This window comes from Archocentrus centrarchus, chromosome 21, assembly GCF_007364275.1.
Source record: "Archocentrus centrarchus isolate MPI-CPG fArcCen1 chromosome 21, fArcCen1, whole genome shotgun sequence".
NCBI lineage: Eukaryota > Metazoa > Chordata > Actinopteri > Cichliformes > Cichlidae > Archocentrus > Archocentrus centrarchus.
This window is the reverse complement of record NC_044366.1, coordinates 2,076,505-2,100,478: the sequence shown is the minus strand read 5'-3', so window position 1 is coordinate 2,100,478 and position 23,974 is coordinate 2,076,505. Positions and strand designations below refer to the sequence as shown.

Genomic DNA, 23,974 nt, shown 5'->3' with positions numbered 1-23,974 from the left:
CTGCTCTGTAGTCTAATAACCCCCGAGGGATGCGCCGCATACTTTAAAGCACACCATGGACATGGAGAAAAATGGCATTCGCACTGTGTTTAATTGCAGTGATAATTAGTCTAAATGGTACCTTCACTTGGCCTTGGCCGAATATCGTCTCAAGGGGAAAATGAAATAATAAATAAGCTGGTAAATACGGACATCCTTGAGCATAAAAACTAATGGTCTCTGGCATTAGCATAGTCTTTTTCTTACCTTACAGGTCCTGTAATCACCACTTTGAGAAATATTAGGGTTAGTGTAGCATGTCTCAGATGGGTTTGTGTACTGTGCCATCCAGGAAGATGTTTGTGAGTGACAGAGAGAAGCAGCCAATGGGTGCGTGAGGCAGCACATTCAGTGGACACTCACAGAGCCCTGAATGAGGCTAACTTTCTGTCTGAGCCTGCAGTTAGTGGGCTGCATTAAAGTCAATATTTCATTGCCACGCTGTTGTCTGACAACGGGAACAGAAAAAAATGTCCATGAGAAAAAACTTACTGTGAATTTGACTACATTAAAATCCAGTAAGTGAGTGCAGACAGTAGAAGAGGAGCAAGCGGAGGTGAACGGCTGACAGGAAGCCGGCTCAGTTTAACTGCACTGAAGCACATAAAACGACAGGTGATGGGAGAACACACAAGTGTTAGCTTGATTATTCGTAGGCTATATTTAGAGGATTTCCAACACGTTACCAGGAATGTTTTATCTCGTTAAAGTCAGAGGAATCCACTGACAACAGCACCGGTTTCACCTCCCATTGAAACAGTGAGGGCTGCTGTTTCTGCAGCTGTGCGGCTGCTGTTTCACGTTACTTTGACGAGTGCGTACCCTGCTACGCACTGTTTGGTTTGTTTGTGCTGTTGGCACAGTGATACATGTTGATACCAGGTGTATCTTCTCTGATGAGCCCGTGATAACTAAATAATTTTGTCAGATAGGCTGCATGTTTCTAAGTTATACTGAAAAAATAAGGCGACCTGAAAAGCTCCATCCATACGCCCGAACCTTTGAAAATCACCACAGCATGAAGGTCCAATTCTGCATGGGTTCACTAATTATAATAAAGCTACTGTATTAAAAACATCAGCTGATTTTGAGGGGGTCCGGTGGAAGGGACTGATTTACTATCAATTGAATGATTCTTATGTAGGTCATAATTTACTGACTGCATGAATTGTCCACTTCCTCCACAGACTGATGCATTAAAGCAGTGAACATCCGGCCGCCAGAGCTTTCCATCCGGCCCCCTGAATAGTACTGCCACAGGTACTATACGCCAATAAATCAAGCCTCCAAACGCCACTTCACATTGCTCGTAAAAGCCTCCATGTCCCTAGAACCAATCACAATGCAAGATCAGACCATGTGACTTCAAGCGTTTTGTGTCTGCACTGAGGAGCCGGCTTTTGTTGGTGGTGATCAGACTGTAAACACAGCTGAAGGTGAGTCTAACCTTGTTTTGTGTAGAAAAAATTTTTCAGTGATCAGACTAACTAAAGAAAGTAAAAGCTGTAACGAGATTTCCGTCGTTGAACCTGCGGAGGGATCGTTACCGGCTGCCGAGTGTACTCCCCGGCCTGCGCGGGGCTCCGTCTCCTTTGCTGTGGGGGTCTCTCACACGGTCTGCTCATGGGGGACCGGATGGGTAGGTGGCTCAGTGTGTCCATTCCTCGGTTGTCATAAACGGCCTAGTATCTACTATTGTTATTGTTAAAATAAATGTGCTGCCATTTTGTGCCATTGCGGTCGTACTGTGTGAATCTATGTTGAAATCTTTTTATCATAGTCTGATATTTGGGCCTTTTGCCTTCATTCACACTGGGCACACGGACTGAAGATTTAGCTGGCTTTGCCTCAAAACAAAATATTATTTATTAAAATGTACGTAAATTACTATATTTACATTTTTGAAAAAAAGGCACCTCACCATCACCTGTGAAATGAAATTACTAAAATGCACCATAAGATCCAGATTAAAAAATGCTCTTTTAAAAGAAAAGTACCCAGAAAAGTATCCAGAAAAGTATCCTGGCAGATTTAGAAGGTTTGACGTCTGAACGCTTCATGTTTCTATATTCATTTAAAAAATGAACCTTCTGAAAAGTAGACTGCAGAGATAAACTCGTTGCTCTCATGTAACATTTTATTGTTTTCGGGCTCATTATGTCAATAATGAGCACAACTGCACACATTCCATAACAACTGTCAACATAACAGAGAAGAACATGTAAGTGCAAGACTTGAACATTACATCATTAAAAATACTATGAATTGATATATCAAATGATTATATATTACTTAAAATACAATATTAATTTTATTTTACTTCATGAGAGCATCTGGCCTTCACAATGTCTGCTGAGAAAAATTCGGGCCCGTGGACAAATGTAGTTGATGACCCCTGCATTAAACAACTAATACGCACCTTAAGAGCCACACAGAAGGACTTGAGCAGGTTGTTCTGATGCCTCCAAATGGTCAGAAGTCAGTAAAAACAACTTTAACCAAGTGATTTAAAGTCTCACTGGTTCACCGTCCACGCTCAGAGCGGGCCGTCCGAGCGCTGGGGTTAGTGTGTCACGGCTGGAGGGTTTAACTGAAACAAAGTGTCAGCAAGCAGAGGAGCGCTGACTGAATACTTTACGACTCGCAGAAAGAGCAGCAGCAGGTTCCCACCGCCACAGTAACAACTGTGAAAAATTCAATTCCTCCTGCCTTTCCCACTCAGACTGTGGAGGATTAAGGCCCCGGAGGCACCCCGACTACCCGCTGGTCCTCTTCGGCCCTCTCGGGGCCCAGTGTACAGCAGCCATTCACGGGGTGGCCATTTTTAATGCCTGACTTATGCCCGTGATTCCATTTTAGTGACATCTGCACAGCAATCCTCTTTAAACTGCCTTTCCTTCACTCTCCCCGTTTTTTTTCTCCGTCTCTTTTATTAAATCTAATCGAGATGACACGTCTCACCTTTCTCATCCCTCCTTTGTGCCCCATTTTCTTGTCCGGCGTCGGCCGTGGAGAGCAAAGCGGGGTCGACCTGTGTGTTTACATTAGCGTGGAGCCTCCTCCCTACTGTGGTATTGATGTGGCATTATGGGACTGGAGGGAGAGAGAGAGGCTAAAAAGATGAGTTTTCAGAGTGCTTAACAGAGGCGAGGCCCCACAGGAGTGCAGTTCGTCTCCCTCTGAGCTGTTTTTCAGCCTCATACCTAATAGGAGCCGACTGGATAAGAGTAAGAAGAGATTAAGGGTACTCGGCGTGCTGGATTTGGCAGTGAACAGCATCCCTACTGGTCATTCCCAGAGCTGAGCACTGCAGACGATCAAAGATGGATTTTTTTCTGGTGCAGTTTCCACGGAGCTGCCATCCCCATGATACAAATACTACTGGGTTAAAGTGATGTGTCCCAGTTACTCCAGTTAGCTCGTCTTGGTGTTTATTCACAGATTGATTGACAAGTTCCAGAGTAGACGCAAGGCCACAGAGAAACTTTGATAATTTTCCATTGCAGACATTTGTCGGAGGAGCGAGCCTCATTTGATTTGGCTTTTCTGCTATTTTAGGCTGTCTTCTACTTCTGTATTCCTCTGTGATTTATACGAATGCTCCTTTCTTTGATTTGCACTCCACAGAAACTGAAAACCAAGAAATGGGAATGGAGCTCAGCAGAGCATGTGTAACACTCAGAGAGGACATCTCTTTGCACGTGGACAGAAACCTTCTATTTGTGGGTTCAGAGTACAAACAAAATGAAATCATTCCATTTTAGTGTCTTTTGAACCGTTTAAAAGGATGCCCGAGTGATGTTTCACCGTATTAAATATTAATGGGGAGTATGTTGTGATGCCCCCATCTGCTGCGCGACTGACTGCGACCTGAAATAAAAGAAACAGATGGAAAAATACACAACAGTGACAGGAAAACACATTTTAGATGTACCGAGAATCACATGTTGGAAATGGAAGGTGCACGGATGTAATTTTAAAGCATTCTGTGCTGAGTGTGTTCCTCTAATAGCTGCACACAGCTATGGAGTAAATAATCCGTAGGAGTAAAAGCCGGCTAAAAATACAGTTGTAGAAATGGACTGCAAAGAATTGTTCCATTTGTCTGATTGCATTTATCTATTATTCATTTCAAGGACAAATGTAAGCAGGGGAAGTAGCAGTGCATGCAGCAGGGATGTTTTTGGACTCACAAAAAAAGCCTTTAAAGCAGAACAGATGGAGCCTCTGAAAACAGGAACTAGTAAAAGAACAAAAACACTCTCAGAGAAAATGCTTTTTACAAAGGTAATCATGCAGATAAGTGAAAGGATATTAGAGGATTTAAAACATATTCAGGCTACCTGTCAGCAGCAAAGCAGTCTGAACAAACCTTAAACAGGTCCAAACCAAACGACTAGCTTAAGCTGAAAATGAGACAGACGGTTATAACGTGGAGGATCTGTAATAAAGTGAAGATCCCTGTTAGCATACTTAGTCATCTCTGACTGTGCCATATTTAAATACCAGCAATTACATAGTTGACTTAAAATCACAAGCTAATACATGCTAACTGGCTAAATCTGTGTTGTTAGCTAGGTCAGTTCAGGCTAACTGCTGCTAATGATAAAAATCTGCTAAAACTCTTTAGCCTTGGTCTTTTTTTTTTACAGTCTAATTTCATAATCACTGTACATTTACAAGTAAGATGCTCCTCGCATTACAAATGTCCCTCAGTTATCTGCAGATAGAAAAAAACTCAAATGTGTCTTTTTTTTCCTGAACTCGCAGCAAAGAACCCAGAATGAAGTCGAGGCCGAGCGTCCAGGGCCCGATCTTCAGCAGGTCAGTGAGCGTCCAGGGCCTGATCGTCAGCAGGTCAGTGAGCGTCCAGGGCCTGATCTTCAGCAGGTCAGTGAGCGGCAGGCCCGTGGCCTTTGTTTCTGAACACGCCTATTTCTGCTGTACGGGCACTGAAGTGCTCGTGCTGATTTTTGAACTTTTCTGTCTGTGTTCATGCTTAAACGAGTGCCTTCGTTAGTGTAGAGTCTTAAGGTTAACTCGTGATTCTGTCACAATGCACCTCGGGCCATGTGATGAAGTAATATACAAATAATGTAATGAGTAGTGTAACACATTACTTCCTCCAGGAACAGAAGAGAAGTCATGACTAATGTGTAATACATGCATTTTTTTTCCCTGTGTGGTGCTTTGTATACAGTTTGTTTATTTGCTAGCTTGTTGTTTAGTTGTGATTCTGTCTGCGCTGCATTCAAACAGCAGCAGCGACTCACAATAACAAGCTAACAGGTACTAATGAGCCAAACCTGGTGGCACTTGTTGGCTTTAGTGAACTGGCTCCTGTCTGCAGTGTGTTTCCATAGCAGCAGATTTGTATGTGATTCAACATCATGAGCTAACACACGATGCTAATTGGCAGCTAACATTTGTTAGCTTTAGTGTTGTTATCATAATTCAGCTGCCGATGTGAAACAAAATGACGAAAACAGGTCATGAAATCTTTTTAACAGTTGGAAAAAAAAAAAAGGAAATTTAATGTTTAATAAGAATTTTTAAAGTTATTATGTTCCCCAGTGTATTTATATGATTTATTACATAATTATGCTTGACTTTATTTAATAGCGAGCACTTTGGAGCGCAATAAGATAAAATTATAAACTTTAAAACCCACAGGTTTCTCAAGTTTATTTTCCTTTCCTCGCCTCTCCACCCAGAGGTTCCGGCCTTGTGATTCCAGCTCCTGCAGCCTCACACAGTGAATCATAAAGCCTGCAGGCATACGAAGCCTGATCTCTGAGCGTTTATGTAGATTATTATATGTGCAGTCTGCTGTCTCTCATGTTTCATGTGCCGTGCCCGGAGTCCTCTCTTCCCACCAACTCAAATTTGTCTCTGGCATAAAACAGAAGAGGAGTCATTTATCAAACTGACACAGTAACATTACTCGAGAATTAAAACTGCTGATGGAACATAAACCTGATCTATTGACTGTAAATACATGTTAAATCGCTATCAATTATCCCGTAAATCAGACTTTCTCGTGGAATGGTTAACAAAGGTTTTACAACACACACAGGCTGCATTTATTGTGTTATTGTTGTCTGATGTCAGTGTCTGTGTGTCAGGGCTGGAAAAATATCAATTATTAAATCTGAAATAGAAAAAGCACTCGCAGTCACGTATACCACAGGAATCCATAAGTATACAATTAAAACTGTACTTCTAAGTACAATTATAATTTAGTAAAGTGTGTAAAATGTTTTGACAGGAGTGCCATTTAGAGTATTTGTTTCACATTACATGCATATTTTAAGAATGGGCACATGTGTGAAAGGAGGGTTTTTTTTTTTTTCCTGTCATATTTCACTCACACACACACTCACACATATACACACATATACACACAAATATATCAAAGACATAAAAATAAATTATGGAAACTAAGATTTTTAAGTGAAACTTTAAAAGATTTGAAATCAGCTCGTGCTGTTTGTGAATACAAACCTCAGAATTTGTTTGACTTGAAATGTTAAAAATATAAAAGCATTATTTTAAATAAGCACTCGTGGGTGCAGCAGACATATTTGAACTGTTAATGTCACATGATTCAATTTTATTTATATAGCACCAAATTACAACAAACAGTCGCCTCAAGGCGCTTTGTATTGTGGGTAAAGACCCTACAATAATACAGAGAAAACCCAACAGTCAAAACGACCCCCTATGAGCAGCACTTGGTGACAGTGGGAAGGAAAAACTCCCTTTAACAGGTAGAAACCTCCATCAGAACCAGAACCAGGGAGGGGGGGTCATCTGCTGAGGGGGGAGCCAGAGATTAATAATAACTAATGATTAAAATCAGCCTGCACAGCAGCACACATGGTGCTTCTGAACCAAGCCAGACGGTAGTTAGTGAAAAAGTCACGACCTTTATTGTTTCTGAACAGGAATTTTATGATTTTTAATGTGAATTTCCTAACATTATTTTCCAGTCTGCTCTCATCTCTGCTGAGTCCGGTACCCTCTGAAGAATATTTACTGTCTGAATATGGAAGCTGCTTAAAGTAAAAAACAGCCTCAGAAAAAAACTTCTTGCTTTAATTTATGTAAATGTTATTTTTATTAAATAGTTAAATTAAAGGATTCATAAAAATGTATTTAAGCGACCTGACACCAGCACAGCAGTTTAATCTTTAAACAAGCAACTTTAATAAGTCCACAGTTTGTTTAATATAATCACCTGAAGGTGAGAAATCGTCAAGAGGTTTGTGTTTGTGGTGCAGTGAGCTAACAGCAGCTAACTATGCTAAATGCCTCACTTTAATGCACAAAACCAAAAAAAAGTAAAATCAAGATTTTAATGAGAATCTGTGTTAGAAATAGAAGAAAAGTTAAAAAATGAAATCTCAAACTGAATGAGTAACTCTGGTTTATGTGTGTGGAAATGAATTTCATAACCCAAAGCTGCTTGATTTGTATCCAGAAAATCAGAAATATGATAAATATTATAAACATTATTGAATCTCAGTTTCTAAAAGCTAAAAACATTAATGTGGAAAAACCCACAGTGTGAATATTACCCACTGAAAAAGACAGCGTTCCACTAAGAAGAAAAACATATATATATATATACTCACTGAATGACAAATATATAAACACAAATATGGAGTCAGTTTCTTAAACATAAAGAATATTCAAAAAGATCTGTGGACTGTTTTTCAGCTTTTAACTGATTCAAATATGCAGAGTTTGGTTTGATGGATTTTTTAATTGGTGCACATTTTTATTTATTTGGAATTTTTCTCTCACAAGCAAAAACTGCTATAGATGATGCTGTTTTTAAATCCTAAAAACATACTGTGAAAAGAATACAAAATGACACATACATGCAATATTTGACATTTTTCCCAAATTCAGTGTTAATGAATGAATAAAATATGAAACTATTTTTTAATAGTTGCAGATCTGTGTGAGGTTTTTAAGGACCATTTCGCCGCCAGTCCAAAGCTGCTGTAGTCGAGTTGCGGAGCTGCTGCTGTGATTTTTTTCTCCTCGATCTCCGCCGTCAGCCACAACTGCGCCTCGAGGCTTCATTCAAGGGTCAGAGTATCGGGATCATCTGGGAGAGCGACAGGGGAAAAATAACAGTGAAGGGGTAGAACTGCCCGGACCTCCCTCTCCTCCTCCTCCTCCTCCTCCTTTTCCTCCCTCCTCACCAACGGCTTTCATCCATAAACTTGTGCCAGCTGTTGCCTTGCGCTAAGCCCAGCTTAAGAGAAAGAGACCTAAAAGGCCCAATGAAGAGCTGGGCTCCACCGTGAGGCTACTGCGCCACCACCGACTCTGGCTGGGGCCCGACAGTGCAGCCGGGGAGGCTCCGGGTCTGGGAAACATATCACTGACGTACTGCACGGTGGGCTCAGTCTAAACACAGATTCATTCCCCCGACTCAGACAAATCAACCAGGAACACATAAAAGAAAATGCTTCAATTTCAGTATTTCAAAACCTGTGAAATTTAAATTCTGGGGAAACTGAACTATAAGAAAGAGTGGCAGCATAATTATTTCTTTAAAAACACAATAATGTGGAAGTTTAGGCACAAGAAGTGAAGAGGAGCCTGGAAAGAGCTCAGCTTTGCTTGTTGTTCAATCAAAATACAAATTAGTATTTTAGTGCCACAAAGCTCCTCATAAAACACTAACAGATGAACCCAAAGACACTGAACCTGTTTCTGTGTCATAGCTACAAACTGCACTGAGACACATCACAGCATTGATCTGTCCTCCTCTAAATGTTTAGACCTGCTATAATTATAGGGTCTAGTTTATTAGAATGGATGCTGATCAGGGTTTCCTCTCATAGTCTATCTGCACATGTATATTTAGTCCTCGGGCAGCTGGATATAAGTGCTTTTTCTTTTGTTCCAGTTCATCTCATGTAACAGGTTTGATTTTTCTGATCTCTGAGAGTCTGTTTGCAGGTTTCACTGTAAACAAGCTTCAGACACATGTGGTGAAGTGTGGCTGCTTCTGTGTGTAGATCAGTGGTTCTTAATGAGGAACCAAAGTGATTTGAATGCTTCTTTAATGTTTATGAAGCTTAGAAATTTATACTTTAATGCCCCAACAATACAAAGCTCAGTGAAAGAACTGCTTCATAGAAGTGAACTGGATTAAAATAAGGACTGGATTGTTGGCATGTGGTGGCCCCCAAAACACATAAGAGAGCTTCAAATTCTTAGGAACCATTACAGTTTTAATTTTGGAAACATAGTCAGGTGTTTTTAATTATATATGTTTTTCCATGTTCATGAAGCTCGTTGTGGTTTATGCTGGAAACTAAAGTTGTTTGGGTCTGTGTGATGATGCTGACATGAGGTCTCTGTGGGGGGCAGAGTATCTGCTGCAGGACCTCACAGTCCTCTTGGTCCTATGTGATTCTGGCCAGATGTTCGGGACCAAACTGCACCACATGATCAGTGAGCACGAAAACACATATCCAGACTGTGCTCTCATCATCCTGGGAGATTTTAATCACTGCAGTCTCCAAAAAAGCCAAAACTGTATGTTAGTGAATTTTCCCAGCCTGGAAACACTGGACCAACCCAAACCTGGTAAATCTGACCATCAGACAGTCCTGCTAAAACCCACCAGCACCAATCAGCTGAAGGCCAGCAAAAAGGACACATTCCCAAAAACTGGAAAGCCACATTCAAAGCATTCGTCATCAGACTCACCCACCCTGAACGACTTCAGGCCAGTGGCCACGAAGTGCTTTGAAAAGCTGGTACTGACTGTGGTCCCTGACACCATCGACCCTCCACAGTTCGCCTACCGCTCCAACAGATGGACGACGCGGTGGGCGTGGCCCTCCACCACACCCTGCAACACCTGGACAGGAGCAGAACCTACACCAGGATGCTTTTCCTGGATTACAGTTCTGCCTTTTATGCCACTGGACCAGGAAGCTGGCTGTTTTTGGACTTCCTAACGGACAGATGGTGAGGAAGGAAGGCAGGGTCTCCTCTGAGCTCACAGTCAGCACAGGATCACCACAGGGCTGGTGTCTCAGCCCTAAACTCTTTACCCTCTGCACCCACGACTGTGTCACCACCCAGGATAACACTGCCATCATCAAGCACGCTGATGACACCACCACCCTGGGCCTCATATAAAGGGTGGGGACGAGTCTGCATACAGGGGCTTGGTTAGAAACATCACTGTCTGCAGAGAGGAGAATGACCTCCTCCTCAATGTAGACAAAACATGAAATAATGGTAGCCTTTAGGAAGCAGGCCCCGCCTCTGCAGCCTCTCTACATCAATGGGACTGTGGTGAAGTGAGCTCCTCGGCCTTCACGTGACATCGACCCTGAGCTGCACCATAAACACCACAATCACAGAGACAGAGGCCCAGCAGCAGGAAGAAGGGCAGGAGTGAGTGATGGTGGAGAGCATCCTCACTACTGCCATCACTGTCAGCTATGGAAGCACCACCCAGGCAGAGAGGAATGCTCTCCACAGAGTCCTAACGACTGCAGAGAGGATTATAAAGCCTCATCTTCCATCAGTGGACTTTAATATACACACAATAATGCAAACATATCAGCAGAGACCGTCACCCTCCAGGTCGCACCGTCCTCAGGCCGAAACCACCAGCATCGATCCTGAGACGCAGCTGAGCCACAGTAACACGTCCACAGCAGCTGCAGTCAGACTGAGGCCACAAACTAAATAAGGACCAACTGAAATAAACACAAATATGCTTCATCTACAAGTGCAACCTATGTTTCAATAACATGCATAATTTTTTCATACCACAGTCATTTAAGTGCAACACAGGAATTTCATACTTGAAAATTACTTGGCATACGCTCCTTACTTTACCTCAGTGTGCACTTAGTTTATATATTTGTATATAAATCATTTTATATCTATTAGGATTTAAATAACTTTGACTCTAAGCTCTGTGCCCAGAGCCAGTGTATGTGTACCGACGGCAAATTAAGATTTATCTTAACGTTTCTCTCGTCTAAAGTTTTGGCTCTGAGGGAAAACGGTGAAAGTAGTGAGCAGAGGATGAGATGTCCATTTTCCAACAACCCCTGCTCGTGGAGGGTGGAGAGCCGCGGGTGGGTTGAGTGGGTGGTGGTAGTGGGAGCGGCGATCAGAAAGCATGTGACAGTTTGGGGGTGAGGAAAAAGCCCGTGGGACAGACACATCCTGAGTCAGAGGTTAGTGTGACAGGAGGAGGGAGCTGCCACCGCCGCTGCTTCCTCCCCGACTGTCCCGCCTCCATCATCATCACCAGCATCATCCTCATCACCATCACCAGAGCTATCGCTGCACAGGCAGCTCTCAACTCTCTGTGAACCCTAACCAGTTGGTTAATTTGACTACCGGGTCAAGAGGTTTTTGGGATAAACTGGTTACATTTTAATCCCCCCACCCCCACCCACACACACCCACCCACACACACACACACACCATCACTCCTACCATAAGAAAAAAAAAGTCGGGGTGAGTCAGAGGCCACACTGACCTGAGACAACGTGCACAACGCAAACCAGCGCTAAACGTGTGTCCATGTATTATCCAAAAGATCCATTAGCATATAAAACATCAACATTATATCCATATTCATAAACTGTGACTAGAAGATATTTTAAAATTGTAATAATGAAAATTCACTGTGGTTTTACAGCACTAAATAAATATTATATCTAAAGCTAAACAAATATTTATAACATCGATCTGTTTTATTCCAGGCAAACTTCACTATAATAAAATTCTGATTTAGAGACTTACTTAAAGTATATTATGACAACTACTATTTGTTTTTCTGTGTATAATTATACATTACAGCTAAAATATTTTATTGAAATATTTGATTTAAAATATTATTTGTATTTATAAAAATGTGCTTAGTTGCATATGTGTAAAATTTATCAGTCTATTTTTAATAATAAAATAAAAAGTAATACTAAATAACTGAATGATACATAATATATACACACATATACATATGTCTGTGTATATATAAAATTATGTACAATTATGTATATCATTACATTAATGTTGCAGAATTTGTGTGTGTGTGTGTGTATATATATAATGTTTTTAAATTTATATTTAGAAAAATTTGACTATTAAAAAAATCTGACACAAACATGTCAGATATTTCTAATACAGATCACATATATTTTGACAAATGTTATTATACTAAGAAAAAATTTAATAAATTCTAATTTTATAATTACTTTTTTTACATACTTGTAACGCAGCATTTTTAAATATATAAATAATATAGATAAATACAAATAAACACATAACTTCTTGGTGAACTCTAAATATTAAGAAACATCAGTCCTTCAGCTTAAATTATGAATTTCAGTTTTATTTACATAATCTTTGCAATATTTTTATTTGTTTTATCAAACTAATAAAATATAAAATGAGAGTTTTAAAAAGAAATTTTTGCCTTCACTAATGAGTTATAAATACAGTATTCATATTTGAGTAGCCAAAGAAATCAACATGTTTTTCTTCCTGATTAATATTTTGTTAATTATTAATATGATTATTTTATTAATATTTTCAAATAACAAATAACAAGATCACATTCACACTGACTATTTACCACAGTTTCCAAACTATTCGCTCTACCTGATTAAGTTATTTATTGTGCTGTCAGAAAACCTCACTCATATTTGACTTTTCATGCGTCAGGTATTATGAGATGATTAAAAAGCCTGCGGAGTGATTCGGTGATTCACACATGGCAGCCTGAACTCGGCTTCAGTAATCTCCCAAATATGGAGCACTGGCCTCGTCCAATCACACGCCCCGATCTGCTCAGCTCCCACAGATACAGGCGGGTTCATCTGGAGTTCATCATGGCCGCCGTGGCGGCGGCTCTGCTGAGTGTGACGATGGCACAACGTCCCGCAGCCGCTCGCAGCACCTGCGGAGGTGGAGGTGGCCGTCGTGCTGTAAAATCGCTTGTTTTTGACACGCTTCCTGTTTCTGTGCCCTTCGGTGGCTTCGTGTTTCTCCACACATCCTCAGGCTGCACATTCCTCCAGTCGTGATCTCATAAAAATACTTTTCCACGGCCTGTGCCAGCGCATAACACAAACCCAGTTACTGAAATCCCTAATGGAGTAATCTGTGTTTGTCCTGCTTTCTGCCTCTGCCGGGACGTTGTTGCCATCAGCAGGGCAGAGTCCTGCACGTCGCTCACTTTTTCCCAACAAGACGGCGTTTTACCCGTGTTTTTAAGGTCATAATATCACCAAAACTAAACCGTCCTGTTACTGAACCTGACCTTTCACCCCTCTGTGATAAGTAAACCAGGCTGTGATGTCATGACCATCACAGCCGCACATAAATTAAGAAATACTTAACAGGAACAGCCCAAAGTCTGTGATTTACACAGAGTATATTTAATCATAATTACAGGGAGTCGAGAAACTACGACAGCAGCTCAGTCGCTGCATAATCAGGCGATTTAAAGATAAGACGATTGATGTGTGAGCAGGACGGCCAAAAAACTTTCATTCATTTTCAAAGACAGAAATGTTGTTTCATATCTGCCAGCTCAGCGATTAAAGTCATCATACAGCAGCCAAAACGACTTTTTAAACAGAGATTTCCCGAACTCAACAATAACAACACAAACAAACACACATGCTGCTTTTTACAAACGCCTTCATAAGCTTTATGTAGAACTAATAAAACCTGCACATACTTTATTCCATCGTTCACACAATAACAATCTGAATGTAATTCAGAGTTTGTGGGTTTCAAAAAATGAAAACAGAAAAATGAGACTCGACTGTGAAAGTTTGTCTCAAATTACCTTCATGTGTTCATATTTCAGACTTCCATTATGAGAAAAATCCAACACGTTCAACTTTTTAACAACTTTCTGAAATCTGAGTCAGATACAGGAAACATTTACCACCTCATGCCACGATACAAGAACTGTATTATATTCAGATTTATTCTGTTATTTATTTTTAGTTATTTATTTCTTTTGTTATTTTTACCATATTGAGCTATTCTGTTTAATAGTTTATTTATGGAAATATCCCACATTATTTTATGATGTTGATTTTAATGTTTCATCTGCCATAACACAGAAATTCTGGGTAACATTTATCTTTATGTCAACCATATCATGAGACATACAAGTCTTATGAGGCTTATTCTTTATGTAATACATACAATATTTACAATCCTGTCACATAAACCGTTTTATCCATTACAGTAATTTAAAAAATACAAACACACACAAATGCTAATGAATGATGCTAAAAAAGCAGTCAGAATAAATAAAAATAAGAGAAAAAACAGATTGATATTTTACCCATCATGAGGCTATAAATTAGCTATATACACTATATACACATACATCCTGAAACATAAATACAGAGTACCTGCCCGTTTATTTTCCTGACCTATGAATACATATCGTACCCAAACACTGCAGTATTTATGTTTTATATGTTGTAATTTTTATTGGGTCTTTACCTCATAAAGCACTTTGAGGCAACTGTTTGTTGTTATTTGGCATTTTATAAATAAAATGGAATTGAATTTTATGATTATATAATTACAATAATTTAATACAGACATGCACCATCATTTTTGTCTGTTTGTCATATGGGGTAAATCTGTCCTCACATATGAACATTTTCTCCTTATCAGCTATCAAATGTAGCCAATGTAAGCATGATGCAATATTTAAAAAACAAACAAAATCGCCGACCTTTAATATATGTAAATAATTTTCAAAATAAAGAATAATTTAACATTAAAATGTGTGCTGCAATTTTCTATTGTTACATTGTGTAGCAGATCTCCTCACATACACCAAAAGAAAAAAAATGCATTATTTATATTTTAGATAATGTTAGCATTTACTTTTTTTTTTTTGCTACATGAATCTAATGAAAATAAATATTAGCAAATGCTAATGCAGTAAAATGCAATGCAAACTGATCTCTAAGACATGCACACAATACCTCAAATAAGCAATAATTTAATAAAATATATGTTTGCCACAGTCCACATAAACGTGTCCTCATGTACACCCAAGGGTCGGGTCAGGGGTCATATTTACAATCCATTTATTTTCCCGCCTTTTCTCAGGTGGCTAAAAAAAAAAATCACCAAAGTCAAAATTTCAAAATAAAACTCAACACCAAAACATCAGAATAATAAACTAGCAAATAATTAATAATGAGCCTGCAGGTGCAGGTGACCTCCCGAGTAGGTCATCGTGTGACTGCATTGCTAACTTCTTTATTTTATATGACCAGAACACGTTTGCATCTGCACAACTATGTGCATTAAGAGTGCAATTCTAGTGCAGCACTAATGTGCAAAAAAGCATATAAAGTGCAGCGAGCAGCAGATAACCAGGCTGAGACTGAGTGCTCACCATAAACTAAAGAGAAACGATGACTCCGGCTGCGTCTGGCTGTCCCGGCTTATGATACAAAAATAGTTTAGCTCTGATTACGCCACCAACTTATTCAGTATGGCACGACGTGCTTCAGTGGCTAAACTCAATGCAGCTCAATCAAGGGTCTGTGTGATATTTCAGTAATTATGTGAGGAGCCATTGTGCTCTCTCATGAGCAGCCCCCTCATCGTATCTGTATCAAGGAGCTCGAGCTCCGCGCAGCACCAAGCTGTTATGTAGGTTAGCTCCACAAAAGCGCCTTAATCCAAAAGCAGAAATAAATAAATAAAAGTGTTTAGAGAGAGAGGTGAGTGCTCGGTCAGCCCGTCTGCACGGCCCACACACACCGCTGCAGTCGTGTCGCGCCCAGGAGCGACTATTAGGACCGCGCTGATCTAATGTGGAGTGAGTGTGCCGTCTACCGTACGAAGCCGGCGCCGACGGGGGAAAAAAAACGACACTAGCTGAACCCGCGAATACCTCCGGTGAGTCCACGCAGCAGTCGCTCCATCACACAAAGATAGCAGTGGGAGCGAGTGACCCCGCCATCGTTAATTACGCGTCTGCGGGGCGAGGGTCCCGCCAAACACCCCAAACTCTGACATGTTTTCCTAAACCGCATGAATCATGCACACGTATGAATATAGGCCACATGTTTATGTACAGAAACAAACCATCATCAAAATGCTGAGTAAAGTTTCAGCTGCAGACGCTCCGATGACTCAGATGCTCCAACACGTCAGTCAGGAAATGTAATTTATAGATTTGGTATTAGAATTAATTTCATGTGATTGTGATTGTTTTGCTATAATAGATGAACTGTATTTATTTTAAATTTATTTGACCTCAACAAGGAATTTTTATTTTTTTATTTTTAGGTAAAAATGCAAAAGGTAAGAAATGTGAACGTGTACAGATAAAATTGTATTTTAACAAATATCTTTATACTATGGTTTTTGCTCTATATAATTTTAACAATTAACTATATATCATGTATTGCAGATTATATAACACAACATAACGCTTAACAATTAGACTATATATATGATCAATATAAAATAAAAATAAAATTATATGAAGTCTTTTATATTAACAATAATGTAAAAATGATGTATACGTATATACAATATTATCGTTGCATATATATATATATATATATATATATATACACAAAGCAAATTTTATATTTATACATATAATTTTAATATACTCTTAAGGTTTACCAATTTAAAAATATATGTATTAATTTAATATTGCAGATGTATATCAACAATAACTGAATCAAAACTATCTGATTAAAATTGTTTAAAAATTTTACAATTAAATTTAGTTCCTTAAAATCAGAATACTTTGTTTTTTACAGCAACACAATATTCTCAATAAAACATCATTTTGAACATAATTATGAGTTCACAACTTTTTTATCAAAGTGTTTCTAATGCATTCATAAGTAAAATTAATTTATATAGCGCTTCTCACAGATAAAACCCTCAAAGCGCTTCACAATAAAAGACAAAATAAAAGTATAACAATATAAAGCGTATATAACAGCATAACAAGCAGGTTAAAATGTTGCATTTCATACAGTTTCACTTGTTTTGATCCAAATGTGATGAAAACGGTTTGACAGAATTATCGTGTCAGTACTTTCATTTTTATCCCGTCCAACATGCATTTTTTTAAAACTATATCTATTTTAGAACATGTCTTTTGTGGACAGCTTTTAAAGAAATTAATCTATCTTATTGTGTGCATGAAATCTGCATTTTAAAGGGGCCTGTGTGGCTCCTGGAACGAATCCCTGCATATTGAGGAGTGAGTGTTGCCGCTGGTCCCCTTCCACACCACGTTCCACATGATTCGGGATCAATACCGTCACATTTTACTCCCTGCACAGCTGTGACAGCTGGGAAATGAATCCCAGAGGAAAATTAAAGGTGCTCACCTGTTGAATCCTTGTCTCCTGTGAACAGGGTAAAGGACCAGAGGCTGTCATTCATACAAAGTGTGAACTCTGCTTCGTATGGGGGGGGGCTGTGATGGAAAATGGCTCTCTGGTTATTGCCAGCTGAAATACTCTGAAAGTGCATTACCTTTTTTGCACACCTCCCTTTCAAGCCTTTCCAAAGACTGCACTGTTACCAAAATACATCAGAGGCGAGTCTGACTCGTCTGCACCTGACTGAGAAGAACACTTCCTGCAGTTTGTGTTGACCGCAGCTTCCCTCTCTGGCTGAGCGGTGACCTCGCGGTGACCGGCCGCTCTCGCCCACTCAAACGCTGAAGGACACGACGCGCCGACAGCGCCCCGGCTCGCCGAGCAGAAACACGTCGGCTCTGCTTTTTCATTTCAAAATGTTTTTCACTTTCACCTCAGAGACAAACGCTTCGCGGAAGGTGACGTTCAAGCATGACGCTCGTAAACAAGTTACTGACTGACGAGAGGTCGGCAGCGTCAGCCACGAGACCGACTGACTGATGATGTAAAATCACTCGTTACCTCTCTGCACGTCTTTACGTACAGTGTGGACTTTTTACTATTAATGTAGGAAAGACATTATTTTGGTCCAATAAGCTGAGAATAAAAATAAAACTGGGAGCAACAGTCATGATTCAGTATGAGGTCAAAGGTCATTCACACCGTCTGTACATGAGACATGTTTTAAGCTTTTTTCAATTGTTTTGGGCTTTTTTGACAAAAACATAACAAATTTTAGTCTCAGCAGCAACGTGAGGCCAACGAAGTAAAGTCAGGATCAGACTAATGCAAGTCTTAGTTTTTATGGGTGAAATTAATGTGCAGTTTTCATAGATCAATAAGCTCTGACAGGAAGTCAAAATCTCACAACACCAATAATCAAAAAATGAAACAATTGGATTAAAAATATAAAATTCTCTTTAAGCTTTGTGAGATTAACGTTAACACAAAACATCAGTAAATACTGCGTGTAGTTGTACTAAGAGTCTAAAAGTTCATAATAATAATAAAACTGAGTGACAGTCAAGATTCGAGATGTGAGGTCAGAGGTCAGCACCTTCTTTAATACGTTTGTTTTTAAGGTGTTTCAGTCTGCCGGCGCTCACTGCAGCGAACGCACGAACAAAGAGTTTATGGGTAAAATTAATTTACACATCAGTGCTGTTAACTGATTATAGTGTTAAAGCTGCAGGATAATTTATGATATCATGGCCGACAAAAACACAACAAACTGCACACTCATCCTCTGACATGCAGTCAAATCTCTAGCTGAGTAAAAATTAATGTCAAAAATTAAAAACTTTAGAAAATACTACACACGAGTCCTTTAATTAACAAATAATAAGATATTAAAATAAAACAGAGTCGATGCTGCATCAACAGGAAGCACAAAAAAGGAAAACAGATTAATATTAAAGTCATGCTGTAACTGATGTTAGCGCAGTAGTAAAATTAAAGTTTTCAGCAGTGAGAAATACACACGCATTAAATAAGCTGATGAATGAATGTTTCCAGCAGGAAATACTACATATCAGTACTAAATCTATAAGCAACGGCCAAAATTCAACCTGAGGTCAAAGGTCAGCAACATTCTTTCTACCCTTTAAGCTGTTTGCATTACTTCTAAGATTTGAGTTGATAGAGATCGAGCAGATTTCACTCACAGGAGGCGAACATAAACCCGAACGCCTCGTATTCACTACGAGCTTTTTATGAGCAACACCGCAAAAGAAAAAGTACGTACGATCAATCATTTACATATCACAGAGCTCACAAACAAACGAGGTCAAAGGTCAGTCAACATCATCAACACCTGAGCTACTTTTCAATAGTCTCGGTGCCCACAGCAGGAAAACTCAGACTAATGACATAAAAGTCATTCAATAACTCATTTTACCCATAAACAATATTTATTTGTTTATTATTAATATTGTTATAACTGTTTATGGGTAAAATTCATGTTAACTCAGGCGCGTCTGTGCTGTTTGATATGCTGATTATAATAATAATATTATGATTTTACTCTGATGAAGTGACAGCCAAGAGTTGATGTGAGGTCAAAAGGTCACCAAGACGGGATTAATGATGTGAAAATCATATTTAAACTCTTTATATGTAATTTATATAAAACAAAAGCTTTTTATGAGTAAAATTAAATCAGCTGATTCCAGTAATAAAGGACTTCCTGTAAGTGACAGTATTTAAAATAGTGTCTGTTAGCAGAAATGATCCTCTCTGCTGTTTGTTTGGCGTCTCAGAGAAATGAACAGAAAATATAAATAAAATGTTGAGAATATAAAAATACAAATATTTATAAAAGAAAAAAAAATAGCAGCTCAAAGTTTTTCTCCAAAAGTCTGAAATTAAAGTGTTTTCATTTCATGGCTGTAAATGTGCTCAAAGGTCTCAGCAAATATAAAATATAACAAATTTACACGTCCTTTAAATCACATCTGATGGGCGATAAAATCTCTTTTTAATCTATTTTCATTTCAGCGATGAAACACAGGCGATAAATATTTAATAAGCCTCTGAGTCACTAAATAAACAGAAGCCACCTTTTTAAATCAGCGCCTAAATTGAAGATAAATTCATTGATTGCTATAACGTAAAACTGTCTAATGAAGATGAGGATGCAGATCACTGACGCTCATATCCGCTTTAAACAGATCTGATCACGATGCTTATCTTACATCAGGTTTGATGCTAATGTGAGCAGGAACGAGTGTCCACCTGAGCCGCGCTCACAAACAGCTTTACCTGCTTATATAAAGGCTGCGAGACGAGAGGTCCGCAGAATAACGCTGGCCTATAGCTGAAGGGCCCCCGCGCGCTCTGGCACATGCTGGCCTACATACACCCTGAACTCTGTGAAAAAGTGCTGCTTTCAGAGCCTCCCGTCCTCTGTGTGCCGCGCTCGGCTGACTGACTTTAAGTAGAACATAATACACCGTGAGCGGCGGCAGCCTCCAGACTGAGGCCCTCTGGAGTTTGTATCTGAGCACGGCGCTACTGAAACGCGATAGCGTGCAATCATATAGGTATGGCTGTAATTTCTGCCCCCGCCTGATGATAATTGCCTGCTTGGCTCTTCGGGATGCTCCGTCGGCTCACCCCGACCTCACATCCTGCTCTGCTGCAGAGAAAGAAGGAGAGAAGGCGCCTCCTGACCCCATCTTTTATCAGCCGCCGTCCTCCGAAACGCGCTGATGATGAATCACGAGTGGTGACATTCATGAGCATGTTAGAGCTGCACTGCAGGTGAATGTTTGATTTAATAACACCTATAATAAAGTCAAATGCAGTTAAACTGACCTGAGAGCAGCGTCAGAGGCAGAGCAGAAATACTGCAATTTCAAAATACTGGATTTTAATGATATCTGTTGTAGTAATAAAAACACAAAGTAGCCAAATATCCATTTTCACACATGTATCTAAATTAAAATAAAGGTATTATCAGCATTAATGAGCTTTATGTTAGTGATATATTGGTGATATATTAGTGATATATTAGTGATATATTAGTGATATATTAGTGAGGGTAGTTTGGTAATTGAATGAGGGGTGAGTGTAAATTTCAGTGTTTTTCAGCTGTCTGCGTATTTGATGATATTATTTTACTTGTGTTTATTGTGTTTTGTTGCCTGTTTACCTTCTCAGGGACTGCAGATGGAAATCAGATAAAAGCTAATATATAAATATTCGTGTGAAAAATATATTTATTTTTCTCTCATGCACACATAAGAGAAACAGACATTCTTCCTGAGCAGGTAAACACAGTTTTAAACATGGTTTATAATACATATCCAAAAATATAATGAAATATGTGCATATAAATATGCCGTTATGCCACATAAGTGTATCATCGTCGGCCACGTGCACCAAAACCTTAATTCATTTAATTACATGTTTACAACTTTAACCTGTTTAAGCTACAAAAGTCTAAATATATATGCATGCATACTGCAGACATGTTAAATATGCACATATAAAAGCATATATATGCTGTATGTTCATTCTGATCACACAGCTTTAACATGAACGTGCAGCCGTGCCAGTCAAACACAGATTAAAGAGTGAACCTGTGAGCAGGTGTGTTTGAACCTTTGAGCATCGGTTACTTTGTTTCTCACTGATACGAGTTTGTGTGTTTATGGGAACATTTTGTAGGTTTAAATGTGATTAAAAAAACACAATGATTATTATTTATTTCTAGATTCATGTGTATTTGTGTTACTGAGAGAAATTATAATTATGGATCAGTCACTGTGATGTGTGTTAGCTGCCCTCGTGCAGCTCCTCGTCCTGTTCAGCAGGAGCTGAGTTTTCCCAGAATTCCTGTTTTTAGAGCAAATTTGTAACATCCGTCAGGTCTCGACAGACGCTAACCTTCCCGATACCCTTAAAGTCACGCAGTACCCACAAATTTCTACGTTGGGATATTTTTAATACAAATATTTTTTCATAGAAATCTTTCATAGTTTGTAAAAACTATGTTGGTGAGACAAGTTTTACGGTGAACTCTGTGAGGGTTAAAGCTTTAAAACCAGGTTTAGTTCAGCACTGAAGCCTGGAAACGACACAGGCCGAAACTCACGATGGCTTCACCGAAGTTCGAAGGATTATGGCGTCACCAGCTCTGCTTTAATACACAGATTAATACGACGACTGTCTAAATGTCCGTTTGTTTGCACAGTTTGTGTTTTTAACACTTTTTACGTAAAAATGCTTGAACACGTAATTAATCAAATATGGCATCAATAAAGGAAACAGTTTGAGAACGACAGACAGAGACGTTTATGAAACAGACCGAGCTCAGCTTGGCGAGGGCTGAAAATAAAACCTGATCCTCACTGGAACAGTTTCTACAACAATAAGAGCGAGAGGTGCAGTTAAAGCCAGAAAAAACTGCTAATGAAAACATGCAGAACAGACTGTGTAATTATTTAAAGCCAGCCCACTTCAGCAGGTATGCTTTAAAATGGAAATGAAAAATCTGGGTAAGTGGTGCAAATAAAACAAGGCCTCACAGTAAAAGATGCTGAAGGTTAATGAAAGGGTTCAGGAACAGCAGCATCGAAGTAGGAATGATAGTAACAGGAGGTTTGTGCAGAGGCTGAAGTATGAGGAAGAACTGGCATTCAGTTGTTTCTGAAGGTGTTATTATAAGTCATCATTATATCAGTGCTAATCGGCTGTAAGTGAGTCAGTGAGAGCCTGACGTGGATGAAAGGCTGCAGTGTTTCAGTGAATGGGAAGAAAACGTTGGTGACTAATGCGAGCGGACAGAGGCTAGAGGACACGCTGGAGAAAGATGGATTCCCAAGTTTCACTGGAGAAAATAGGTCAGCTGTCTTTAATGTGGCTGAACTTTTGACCCGGATCGAGTGGAGCTACTGTTTGAACAAAAGCTTTGGCTTTCCTCCTCAGATTTGCTGCTGTTATTTCACCTCGCAGATCGAGGAGATTCTTTTACTGCTTCGCTTTACTTTTGTGGCTCCTCAGGTTTAAAAAGGCGGCGGCGAGCCTACGCTGAGCGTGGCGATGATAAAAGATGAATGAAGAGGAGCAGATAATTAGTTCTTTACTGTGGCTGAGGTGCGCTTTAATTAAACGCCTTTTATTGTTTTAATTGTTCAGAAATCTCTGCATCTGCAGCAGGAAGCGGCTCTGAGGTGGGTTTTTGTGCAGAGCTGCTGGCGTCACAGCGCCTCTGACCTCATTTCTGTCCACAGCAAACCTCCATTTAACAGAGCTTCTCTGTGCGCACAAATAACAAGATGGCGGCGTACAGTACCTTAGCATGCGGCTCATCTCTGGCACCTCTTCTTTCTTTTAGGCTGAGCCCCTGTGATGAGCTGTGCCTCTGTGTTATACGTGAACTCCACGGGTTACAGCGTGTCACGCAGACCACAGCAAAACGAGCCAACGCCTCGTCCTGCTGTCGCTGCCTCAAAACCATTTTAGCTAAAAGCACTTCGGCAGTGTGTCCCTCTCTTCTTTTTGCCTCGCTGGATCTTTTTTGAGTGCTACTTGGAGCCTTCGCTCTCTCTGCAGCAGGGCTCATAATATCAGATTGCACAGCCGGTTGAGGCCAAATGTGAATTTTATACTCTAGTGAACACAGGCTTTACACTTTCATTAGCTCACATTCTCCTCAGCAGTGCAAATGCCATGTCGCTGGTCGAGGGAGAGCAGGAGGAGTGGGGGCCTGATGGAGCCTGATGGGGTGGAGGAGGACAGGAGGGCGGGACGAGGAGCAAAAAAGAGCTTCCAAAAAAAGTCATGTTCACCTCGAGGTGTGTGTGTGTGTGTGTGTGTGGGTCGTTTCAGGCACTGGAGGTACGAAAAGATTTGACCACATGAGGCACAAATGAAACTCACAGGTGCTGATGTCATCAGCAGGAAGTCGCACTCAGCTGAAATCATAACGCGGGATCTCATTAAAATGAAATGCATCAGTTTTATTAAAAGATTATTTAAAC

The 23,974-nt window shown here is 39.8% G+C and overlaps 1 long non-coding RNA gene across 1 annotated transcript; it reads right to left on the bottom strand.

Moving 5' to 3' along the window:
* Window positions 1-7,787: 7,787 nt before the first annotated feature.
* Window positions 7,788-23,676, bottom strand: LOC115801082 (uncharacterized). Its single transcript, XR_004021709.1, has 2 exons — window positions 23,287-23,676; window positions 7,788-8,158 (listed from the first exon to the last, which is right to left on the bottom strand). It is a non-coding gene; the product is annotated as an uncharacterized LOC115801082 (long non-coding RNA).
* Between the last annotated feature and the right edge of the window lie 298 nt (window positions 23,677-23,974).